Genomic DNA, 12,798 nt, shown 5'->3' on the forward strand with positions numbered 1-12,798 from the left:
AATCATATTATTTAATTAGTATTGATCTATAATTAATTTAGAATTAATTTAGAGATCAAAAGTATGACTAATTAAATATGGGCTCTTGTATTTATATAGTGTGGGCTAATGCTTATTTGGAATGGGCTAGGCTTGCATGGAAAGTCCATGGATACTCCATGAAGATTTAACCCATGGATCTCATGGAAATGAAAAGACATGGGTATTAGGGTTTACATGGATGTAACCCTAATCCACCACACTATATAAAGGAGGCTTTGGTTCTTGAAATTGTACTAGTTGATGTGTGTAAACCAAGAGGGCCGATTTCAAGAAGTTTGTGACTATTCTCTCAAGTTTCCAAGTTTGTGGTGATTTATGACTTCCATTTGAGGCATCCACACTATTGGTGCTAGGCTCTCAAACTCCAAGCAATCAACTACAACTACAAGGTAAGTAATTCTACTAGCTTTATTTGATTCATGTTCCCCATGCCATGCTAGATAGGATAAGAACCTTGGAAAAATAATTATTTGCATGTATCTTAGTCAAACATAGATCCAAGGTTTCTAGGGTTGCATGTACACCAGAGGAGTGTTAGAATGCTCAAAACCCATCAGTGGTATCAGAGCCTGGTTTGTTTATTTGATACTTGATGCAAAAAAAAAAAAAAAAACCTTGAAAATCGAAGTTTTGTTCAAAAGCTCGTATCAAAATTGCAAGTTTTGTATATGTACTTACGATTCTTGAAATTTTTGATATGAACACTCATAAACATATGAGTTTAGAAGATCATAGAAATTATGTGCTAATAATTGATTAGATTAATTCTTGATCTTTATGTGTTTTAATGAAGTCCATAACTAGTTCTTAAGTTATGGATAACCAAAAGTCACATTTATAAATAACCATTAAAAGAACACATAGGTTACAAAAAATGAAGAGTCTTCATTTTTAATAACCATTAACTCATAAGTTATGAGAAATGAAAAGTTTTGAAAGTTTACAAAACTTGCCCTCAAGTTTTGGAACATGTAAAGTCATATTAAAAACTTTAGTTCCAACCCCTAGAATTTTAAAAAGTTAAAATTCAACCCTTATACTTTATAATATTATAAGTTTAATAATATTTATATATGTATAAGATCAAGTCGTCTTACCGCTAGTACGCCTCATTAACGAAGCCGATCTATAAGGGGGGTATAAGGTTGTTGCCTATAAAATGACAACTTAATGGGTGTCCACTCTCACCCACCGCTTCCTTGATCGGTGGAGGGTCGTTAGCCGAACGGGTAGGACAAGGACTTATAAATTCTCATTAAAAGTATAATGATAATACTAAAGCTCCAAAACTTTATTGAATTCCCAATCTTAGTTATTTTAGGAAAATGTGAATAACGTGCTAATCCATGAAATTACACTTTACACTTTGTTTAAGTCGTTAGTGGAGCGTGTGTGGTCAACCGACACACTAACTTGAACTTAACAAGGTAGGTAAAGGGTGACTTAATGTTTATCATAGTATCGATGGAGCGTGTGTGGTTAACCGGCACATCGATTGAGGGGTAATACATTAAGGGTACCAAGTAATTTGCATGGTTACTTCACACCTTGTTTTGTGATCCTCGGCATCCCAGTCACAAAACTTGAAGGGCACACTCGAGATTGAAACATGGCATTGAAGAAAGTTCAATGAATCTCAAAGAATCTAGGAGTTTCTAAACCAATTAAAACCTAATTAAATATTTCGTTTTTCATGGTGGAAATTGGTGAATCGTCATTCACCTACCTTCAAATATCTTATGGCTTAGATTACGGCATCCCTCTTCTAAGTTATAAAATATTGTGTTGGGTCCTAGCCTTAATATTACATTTGGGTGTTTTGTTAAGGACTATCTCTATATCTAATCTAATATATTCCCTCTTCTTTTCAGATGTCTTCCAATAACAATGCTTTTGGCTCAAACCCTACTAGCTCCTTCTCTCTCATGAATCTTTGTGGGAGAGTCATCTTTGATGGGTCCAACTTTACAGATTGGATCAGAAACATCAGGATGGTCACTCGGTATGAGAACAAAGAATATGTTCTCGACAAGGAGCTGAAGGTACCCGAGCCAACTGCTACTCCTGAAGAGCTTGCTGAATATGAGGTACATGAAAGAGATGCTACAAAAGTGGCATGCATCATGATGGCCACCATGACAGCCGAGCTCCAAAAGTCCTATGAGGACTACTCCTGATGATTTTAGTAGATATGGATATGTCTACTTAATCAAGCATAAGTCAGAAACCTTAGAGAAATTCAAAGAGTTTAAGCAAGAAGTGGAGAATCAGTTGGGCAGGAACATTAAGATGCTTCGATCCGATCGTGGTGGTGAGTATCTTAGTACTGAGTTCCTTGACTATCTTAAGTAATGTGGGATTGTCTCACAATTGACACCTCCTAGGACACCACAGTTGAATGGTGTAGCTGAGAGGCGCAATCGGACCTTGTTGGACATGGTTCGTTCCATGATGAGTCGAGCTTCGCTACCAATCTCATTTTGGGGGTATGCCTTAGAGACTGCCGCCCATATCCTTAATCTAGTCCCTACAAAGAAGATTGCCAAAACACCTCACGAGTTGTGGACTAGAAAAGTTCCCAATCTAGACCACATCAAGATTTGGGGTTGCAAGGTTTTCGTGAGACGCGAGACTCACGATAAGCTCGAACCCCAAAGCGAAAGGTGTATTTTCATCGGCTACCCACATAAATCCTTTGGTTACATCTTCTACAGACCCAGTGATAATGTGGTCTTTATAGCAAGAAGAGGATTCTTTCGAGAGAGAGAGAATTCATGATCCAAGGAGACAGTGGGAGGCAAATTGACCTTGAGGAAATTCAAGAGTCAAGTGGTGAAGGAACCTCAAACCCTAGCCCTCAACCTGAGGAGGAAACTCCTGTTGAGCCGACTGAAGAATCTATACCTCTGAGGCGTTCCACCAGAGTTAGGAATGCACCTGAGCATTATTATAGTTTTCATATTACTGCAGAAGGTGAGACACTTATCAGTGATAACACACTGGTAAATCTGGATGAGCCTAACTGTTGGATTAATGTCTAAGTCCATAACTATAATTGGTAAGACTTGACCCGACCCGACATGGTCCATTTGGGTTGCATGACATCATGCATTTGGATAGACTATAATGAGAGAAATAACACTTAAGGTTGGTTATTATGTTATAAGTTCTAATATATTAATAAGGTTATTTAATTAGTATTGATCAAGAATTAATTTGGAATTAATTAAGTGATCAAAAGGAGACTAATTAAATATATGGGTTGATTGTGTAAATCATTCATTCTTATATATGTGGGCTTGTGATCCAAGATTTCTTATGTTGGACTAAGTCCATGGGGTGACCCATGGATACTCCATGGAGGTTAAAATCCATGGAGCATAAGGAATGGGTAAAGTTATGAGTTACATGGTGTAACCCTAATAGCCACCATATAAAAGAATCCCATGGCTCAAGAAAGCATGCACTAATGTGTGAATATGAGGGCTAGACGATTTCAAGGAGTGTTCCATTTCTCTCAAGTCATTCCATGTGCATTTGGTGTTGTGTGAACCATTTGAGGTGTCACACTTGGGGAACTAGGCACTCAAGCTTCATGGAGACAAGCTACATCAAACAAAGGTATCTGTACAAACTACAGACCCATTCATGTCAAACCTAGTTATTCGGGAAGTCAAAACACGCAAAGTGAAACACAAGAATAATACTAATCCTATATGGCCCCAAAACTTTGAGTGCCATATTGATTACTCATTATTAGTTGTATAATGTTTCGAATAATCAACTTAATACTTGAATTAAATCAATAGTTGTCCCATTCTCCAAGCATGCACACTATATTTTTCTATAGTCCTTACTTCGTGAATAGATCAATTGACAACACTTTAGTGATGCTCATTTCACAATTCCAAATCCTTACCGTAAACGTAAGAATATCAAATTCTTGCCATTTACTGTAATCTATTAGATTCTAAACTTATATGTGTTGGGTTATGAGCATTCTAACACTCCTAAGTGTACATGCAACCCTAAATACCTTGGATCTATGTTTTCTCTATTATACATACAATTATGAACATCCAAGGTATTATCCTAATCTAGCATACAAAATAATAAATATAACAAGATAGAATACATACCTCTTTGATGTAGAATGTCTTCATGAAGCTTGAGTGCTTAGTGCCCCAAGTGTGACACCTCAAATGGTTCACACAACACCAAATACACTTGGAATAACTTGAGAGAAACTTGAACACTCCTTGAAATCGTCTAGCCCTCACACTCACACATTAGTCCACGATTTCTTGAGCCATGGGATTCTTTTATATGGTGGCTATTAGGGTTACACCATGTAACTCATAACTTTACCCATTCCTTATGCTCCATGGATTTTAACCTCCATGGAGTATCTATGGGTCACCCCATGGACTTATTCCAACATAAGGAATCTTGGATCACAAGCCCACATATATAAGAATGAATGATTTACATAATCAACCCATATATTTAATTAGTCTCCTTTTGATCACTTAATTAATTCCAAATTAATTCTTGATCAATACTAATTAAATAACCTTATTAATATATTAGAACTTATAATATATTAACCAACCTTAAGTGTTATTTCTCTCATTATAGTCTATCCAAATGCATGATGCCATGCAACCCAAATGGACCATGCCGGGTCGGGTCAAGTCTTACCAATTATAGTTATGGACTTAGACATTAATCCAACAGTCTCCCACTTGGATAAGTCTAAAACTATTATTGCGTATGACTTCAGGAACCGATCAGCAATCGTAGCTCTCAAAAGCTTCTGTCGAACTCTGACCTTGTCGATGAACTCTGACCTTTGTCAATGACTTGTCCATTAGATAAGGGATCATATATTCCTCCATTCTAGATATCATATGGACTGAGACATGGATTATCAATCATTCTCTCTGTCCATTTGTTGTTTCCCGATTTCCGATTCATGATGACTGACTGATTGAACAAATCAAATCAGTCCTGGCTTGGCCAAGCACTCACATGTATCATCTTTAAATCATCGAGGGGCCCACAGATATCGCTTTTATCCCGAAGGTAAAAGGAATGGATAAACTTCGACTCATATGGCTTGTTATACTACTTGTTGAATCATACACAAAGGCACGTTCTATAACATCGAGTTACCAATGCGTTTTCGTGCAATCAATGTATAACCAACTCATATTAACAACTCATATCTCTAGGTTTGAAGAATATAAGATATTATCGTCTCATGATCACTCGTGATAAAATCCATGAAGTGATTCAAATGAGCGCGGGTTGAATCCAATACTCAGAACTTATGAGCACTCATGAGTGTTGTAGCACCACTTTGTCCACCAACTTGGACCTCTACAAACCAACCCATGACAGTCTTGATTCATATCTACTTCCAACATATGACCGACTGTGGATGGTTTGAATAACTTAATCATTCAGGAAGAGCGACTTAGTTATTCTGGAAGTCAAAACATGCAAAGTGAAACACAAGAATAAATGAATCAAATATGGTATCAAACCCTATGAATATAAATAAACACTTTTATTTATCACCATACTGATTACTCATTATTCATTGTTTCAAATTTATCAACTTTATACTTGAATTTAAAACAATAGTTGTCCCATGCTCCAAGCATGTACACTATGTTTTCTAAACACTAGTCATGCCATACACCAAGTATGCATACTACGTTTGTCTATGATCTTTACTTTGTAAAATAGATCAATTGAACATCACTCCAATGATCCTCTATTCACAGTCCCAAATCCTTACTGCAAATGCAAGAATTCCAAATTCATGTCATTTACTGAAATCTGTTAGATTCTAAACTTATATGCATTGATCCTCTTAATGATTATGCACGAAGTCAGAAAGACTTGACAACAATCATTACAGAGCATTCCAAAGGAGATCAGCTCCTTGGAAACATCCTTCTTTCATTAAGTTTCCTAATCTTACACAGATTGAATAATTTCTAACTTTGAAACATTTCCATATTCCATTTTGACTATCACTTCTGAACAAGAGTTGCCTCCTTACAGATTATGTCAATATGGTCCTTCCAGAATTAACACTATACTTCCAACTGTCCTTGAGCAACCAATCTTTGGTAAACCTTACATTGTCCTCGACAATTGCTTAATCATTTTAGTCATATCCAATTCTAGACCTTTTCCCTTCATAATGCCCCAGGCATTTGGAAAATTTTAGAAAGGATGAATATAGCACATGTAATCGATCCTATATCCGAAGCATATGGGACACGATTCATGATGTCTCATATAAAGACTAAACCAGTCTTTTGCTATAATATTTCCATTTCAATTTGCCAAGTTCTCAAAATTCAGATTATGAAAAGGGATGTCGTAATCATAATCGAATTTTAGAACGCAAATAGTGGACCCATATATAGAATTTCCTTATGTTGAGCCATTCCAACATGAAATTCATATATATATCCTTGATTAAATACGATTAAAATCTCAATCTAAGCTTTTTAGAATTGAAATGAAGTATAATTTCCACGATTCATGATGTCTCACATAAAGACTAAACCAGTCTTTTGCTATAATATTTCCATTTCAATTTGCCAAGTTCTCAAAATTCAGATTATGAAAAGGGATGCCGTAATCATAATCGAATTTTAGAACGCAAATAATGGACCCATATATAGAATTTCCTTATGTTGAGCCATTCCAACATGAAATTCATATATATATCCTTGATTAAATACGATTAAAATCTCAATATATGCTTTTTAGAATTGAAATGAAGTATAATTTCCTCTCCCTTAATTATAGCAAAACAACTTTTTCAACCCCTGCAACCTCACGAATTGAAACTTTTGTTTTCTATAATTAACATTGCTAACTTGCAACCTTTGTCATAATTATCATGCTCCCACTAACATGATGATTATTAGCATAACACTTATGCTCCCACTAGCTTTGACATGTACTCAGAAATCAGCTGACTTTCTTACCAAAGTTCAGATTTCTGATACTAGATTGTTTTGATAAAACTTTATCAAAATCATACACCTCTCTTAGATAGCTCACATGTGTGTCTAAACAATTTTAGAACTATGAAAAGGGATGCCGTAATCATAGTCTCAATTGTTTAGACCTTTGCCACTTCTCACAAGTCCATGTTAGTGTGCCGGTAAACCACACACACCCCACTAACGACTTTGAGAATGCAAATATCACAATTGCTATCTAGCTAAAATCTACTTAGTGAAAGTGTTTCCTCACCATCATTTTCATGAATCGGAGAGAAACCTTATGACACTTAGATTTAATAGTGTATGTGTTTTTATCCATGTGAATTTGTCAAAACCATAATCACAAGACAAGGTTAGTGACAAATCCAAACTCATATTGATTAAACTTGTGCAATCTTAAATTCTTGCCATTTGGCAGCTCAGGTGCCTGCCATTGCTTCCAAGTAGTTGTGCAACCAATTGAGAACTCTCAGAACTCCTATGCAAAGCCAACTTGAATAGGCACAAAAATTTCAACACGATAGGTTATAAACCTCAAGTCGTGTGCCAGTGAAGGACTTTAGGTTTTATTCTTGATTAAGTCTTGAAACTTTCAAGAGCTTTAAGACTCCCACTGTCCTCTTGACATATAAGACTCCCTTGTCAAATATTCAAGAGATAGTGCGGATTCTTTATCAAGACTAACACTTTACACAATTGGCCTAAGTTGGTCTCTGTTTTATCCAAAACATCACAACTTACCAATTTCAAATGTACAAGAGTAGATAACCTTTTACTCTTACATTTGACTAGTGTTAACAAACCCTCTTTAAGATATGTCACTCAAGTTACAATCTTGGAGTATGACTCTAAGAATTGTTTTGGAACGAAGTATGACTCATCTTTTTGATTTAACCATTTCAACAATTCATGACTCCTCTTCTTAGTCATAAGAATGCACTAAGATGACTTTAGAGGACCAATTGTGATATGGTATCTTAATCATTAAGATGATCATAAACATGATACTAAAGTACTCTCCCATCTTTTTAGATTTAAGAAACTTTTATCTTTCTCCCATACTTTGATTCTTCTTATTCGTTCTGTCTCACATTGAAACTTCTCCAATGCTACAGACTTATACTTAAACTTATAAGTATAACCATATTTACTGAACTTAAGTAAATCATGACGAATAGTCTTCTTGATCTTTTGTGGTGGACTTGACCAGTGCACAAGAATGTGTACTCGATCCCTTAGTCCTTTCCTTATTCACATAAGGAATTAGTCTTAATTTTCCAAGCTGAAAGTTCTCATTCATCATACTATACAATTTGCATGATTCCAAGTTTCGGTCCAATTGAACCTTGGGTGATGAGAATCTTTCCTTATTTGGTAATATTAGACACTACCACAACCGAAAGAATCAAATCCATTTTTCCAATATTGCTATCAATGGAATCTTATAAGCAACAATTTTTCACAAATGCCATTGTAAGGATACTTAAAATAAATAAAATCAAAACCTTTTTCTTTGATTTTAAAACTTTGCGGAAAAACTTATCCTTACAATCCATATGAAAACCTTGTTGTTATCTATTCCTAAGCAATATAAATATCATAACTCTTAAGTAATAGCCCAAAATTCTGATCACCGAACCATGCGATTGAAATCCATCTTCGCGATCAGAATCAGCATGTACTTAATAGAGTTAGACAATGGACTTTACCTGAAGTAGAGCCAAACTTATTGACTTTAACATCCTTAGGTAAATTTGGCAGCTTCGTAACCAATGCCCCTTCCTTTGGCAATAGTTACCTATGGACCCTTGATAATGGGACTATCTCAGACTTCGCCTCTCTTTTTACCATTGGGTCAACCGAGTTGACTATGGCCGATCCCTTTCCATTGGGAAGAGAGAGCTTTACTGGATATCCAATGTCATCATTGTCAATGTCCATAGCGTTTTAGGAAGTTGATCTTAGCAAATAGATAAGATCATTAAGGGTCTTGTCTTAGTCTGTTTCATAGGATTCCCAAAAGAACTCACTATGTGACTTAGAAAGTAGTTGAGCCACCAACTTTCTCAAGACTTTGACACCCAACTCTCCCGGCTTGTCAATATGTGACTACATCTCCAAGATGTGATCACACCTAGACCTTGCCTTGCCAATAGGGCTTGAGTGACCTTAAACTTTTTAGGAACTTGTGGGTTAGGGAGAATAATTGGAGGAGGTGAAAGAAGTATGATATCCATGGGACATCATCTTCATTTAGGAAAGCTTGTTTCAAGAGATTTGGGAAGATCATAAATGTCTAGACCAGACATCTTTTTGGGAGATATTCAAGATAGTTGATTTAAAGTCCTTAATATGACACCCAATATGAAATATTAAGGCTAGGACCCAACAAACTATTTTATAACTTAGAAGAGGGATGCCGTAATCCAAGCTATAAAATATTTGAAGGTAGGTGAATGACGATTCACCAATTTCCACCATGAAAAACGAAATAATTTATTAGGTTTTAATTGGATTTGAAAGTCCTAGATCTTTGAGATTCATTGAACTGTTCAAAGGCATGTTTCAATCTCGAGTGTGCCCTTCAGGTTTTGTGACTGGGATGCCGAGGATCACAAAACAAGGTGTGAATAACCATGCAAATATACTTGGTACCCTTAATATTTACCCCTTAATCAGTGTGCCGGTTAACCACACACGCTCCACCGATACTATGATAAATATTAAGTTACCCTTTGCCTACCTTGTTAAGTCCAGGTTAGTGTGCCGGTTAACCACACACGCTCGACTAACGACTTAAGCAAAGTGCAAAGTGTAATTTCATGGGTTAGCACCAAATTCACATTTTCCTAAGTAACTAAGATTGGGTATTAATAAGAGTTTAGTTACTTAGTATTTATCATTAATACTTTTAATGAAAGGAGAATTATAGTCCTTGTCCTACCCGTTCGGCTAACGACCCTCAACCAGTCAAGGAAGCGGTGGGTGAGAGTGGACACCCATTAAACTGCCATTTTATAGGCAGTAACCTTATACCCCCCTTATAGACCGGCTTCGTGAATGAGGCCTACTAACGGTAAGACTGACTTTACTCTTATACATATATATAAATATTATTAACTTATAATATTATAAAGTATAAGGGTTGAATTTTAACTTTTAAAATTCTAAGGGCTAACTTGGAATTAAAGTATTCATAAGTGAAAACTTTTCAAATTCCAAAACTTGAGGGCAAGTTTTGAAACTATTCAAAACTAATTAATTCCATAACTTATGAGTTTAAAGTAGTTTTAATTAAAAAAAAAAAAAACTCTTCAAGTTTCATAACTTGAGGACAAGTTATGGAAGACTTTAAACTAATTAATAAAAAAAATAACTTTTTTTTATTGTAACTTATGGAACTAATTAAGGTTACACTTTTTTTTTAATTTAATGAAGAGACTCTTGAACCTCCATAACTTGAGGACAAGTTATGGAGTCATAAAACCATTTAATTAGAACTAGACTCTTCATTTTGTAACCTTTGCCAACTTTTATGAGTTTTATGATTCTTAAATGTGATTTTTCATATAACTCGAGGACAAGTTACAAAAACACACTTTGGAATCAACTCTTAGATTAAAATGGATTGAAAACAACTATTTCACACAACTTTTCTATTAATCTAAGAACATCATAAGAACAAGATAATTCAAATCATCAATCTTCAAGAAATTAGCATGAACATACAAACTAATACCAATCTTGAAATTATGACAATTATCTTAGAAATTGGATTAGCATGAACATTACCACATCAAAAACAAGTTTATAAGTCCAAAAACATCTTAGGGTAATGTTCCTAGTCTAATTCCAGCCAAAACAATCGAATATATGCATCCAACTCGATTTTTCAGCTACTTTTGCAAGTATAACAAGAAAAACAAGCCTTGGCTCTGATACCACTGTTGGGTTATGAACATTCTAACACTCCTAAGTGTACATGCAACCCTAAATACCTTGGATCTATGTTTTCTCTATTATACATACAATTATGAACATCCAAGGTATTATCCTAATCTAGCATACAAAATAATAAATATAACAAGATAGAATACATACCTCTTTGATGTAGAATGTCTTCATGAAGCTTGAGTGCCTAGTGCCCCAAGTGTGACACCTCAAATGGTTCACACAACACCAAATACACTTGGAATAACTTGAGAGAAACTTGAACACTCCTTGAAATCGTCTAGCCCTCACACTCACACATTAGTGCACGATTTCTTGAGCCATGGGATTCTTTTATATGGTGGCTATTAGGGTTACACCATGTAACTCATAACTTTACCCATTCCTTATGCTCCATGGATTTTAACCTCCATGGAGTATCCATGGGTCACCCCATGGACTTAGTCCAACATAAGGAATCTTGGATCACAAGCCCACATATATAAGAATGAATGATTTACACAATCAACCCATATATTTAATTAGTCTCCTTTTGATCACTTAATTAATTCCAAATTAATTCTTGATCAATACTAATTAAATAACCTTATTAATATATTAGAACTTATAATATATTAACCAACCTTAAGTGTTATTTCTCTCATTATAGTCTATCCAAATGCATGATGCCATGCAACCCAAATGGACCATGCCGGGTCGGGTCAAGTCTTACCAATTATAGTTATGGACTTATACAGTAGTAGGAGTAGGAGTGCAAAATGATATCAATTGCCAACTCCTCAGGGAAGTTCACATTCAGTTTCATTAGACGGTCCACATACCTTTGCATTTTCTGTATGTGGCTCGTGATTGGTTCGCTATCCTTCATACGGGTAGTGATCATGGAGGAGATTATTTCATACCGCTCATGACGAGCACTCTGATGGTACCTTTCCATCAGATCCTGATGCATCTCAAAAGGGTAATAGTCCTCATAGGACTTTTGGAGTTCAGCTGTCATGGTGGCCATCATGATGCATGCCACCTTGGTGGCATCTCTTTCATGTGCCTGATACTCAGCGACCTCCTCAGGAGTAGCAGTGGACTCATCAAGCTCCTTTAGCTCCTTATCGAGGACATATTCCTTGTCCTCGTAACGAGTAACCATCCTGATGTTCCGGATCCAATCCATGAAGTTGGAACCATCAAAGATGACCCTCCCACAAAGGTTCATGAGGGAAAAGGAGCCAGTAGGGTTAGAGCCCGAAGCTTTGTTGTTGGAAGACATCTGAAAAGAAGAAAACAAGTTTAGATTAGATATATCGAATCCTTAATAATACACCCAAATGTAATATTAAGGCTAGGATCCAACACAATATATTATAACTTAGAAGAGGGATGCCGTAATCTAAGCTATAATATATTTGAAGGTAGGTGAATGACGATTCACCAATTTCCACCATGAAAACAAAATGAATTATTAGGTTTAATTGGTTTTTTTGAAATTCCTAGATTCTTTTGAGATTCATTGAACTTTTCAATGGCATGTTTCAATCTCGATTGTGCCCTTCAAGTTTTGTGACTGGGATGCCGAGGATCACAAAACAAGGTGTGAATAACCATGCAAATTCACTTGGTACCCTTAATATTATCACCTAATCAATGTGCCGGTTAACCACACACGCTCCACCGATCTATGATAAACATTAAGTCACCCTTCGTGATCCTTACTAGTCCAAGTTAGTGTGCCGGTTAACCACACACGCTCCACCAACGACTTGGTAAGGTA

Source organism: Lactuca virosa, chromosome 1 (assembly GCF_052849685.1).
Source record: "Lactuca virosa cultivar CGN04683 chromosome 1, Lactuca_virosa_CGN04683_v6, whole genome shotgun sequence".
Taxonomy (NCBI): Eukaryota; Viridiplantae; Streptophyta; class Magnoliopsida; order Asterales; family Asteraceae; genus Lactuca; species Lactuca virosa.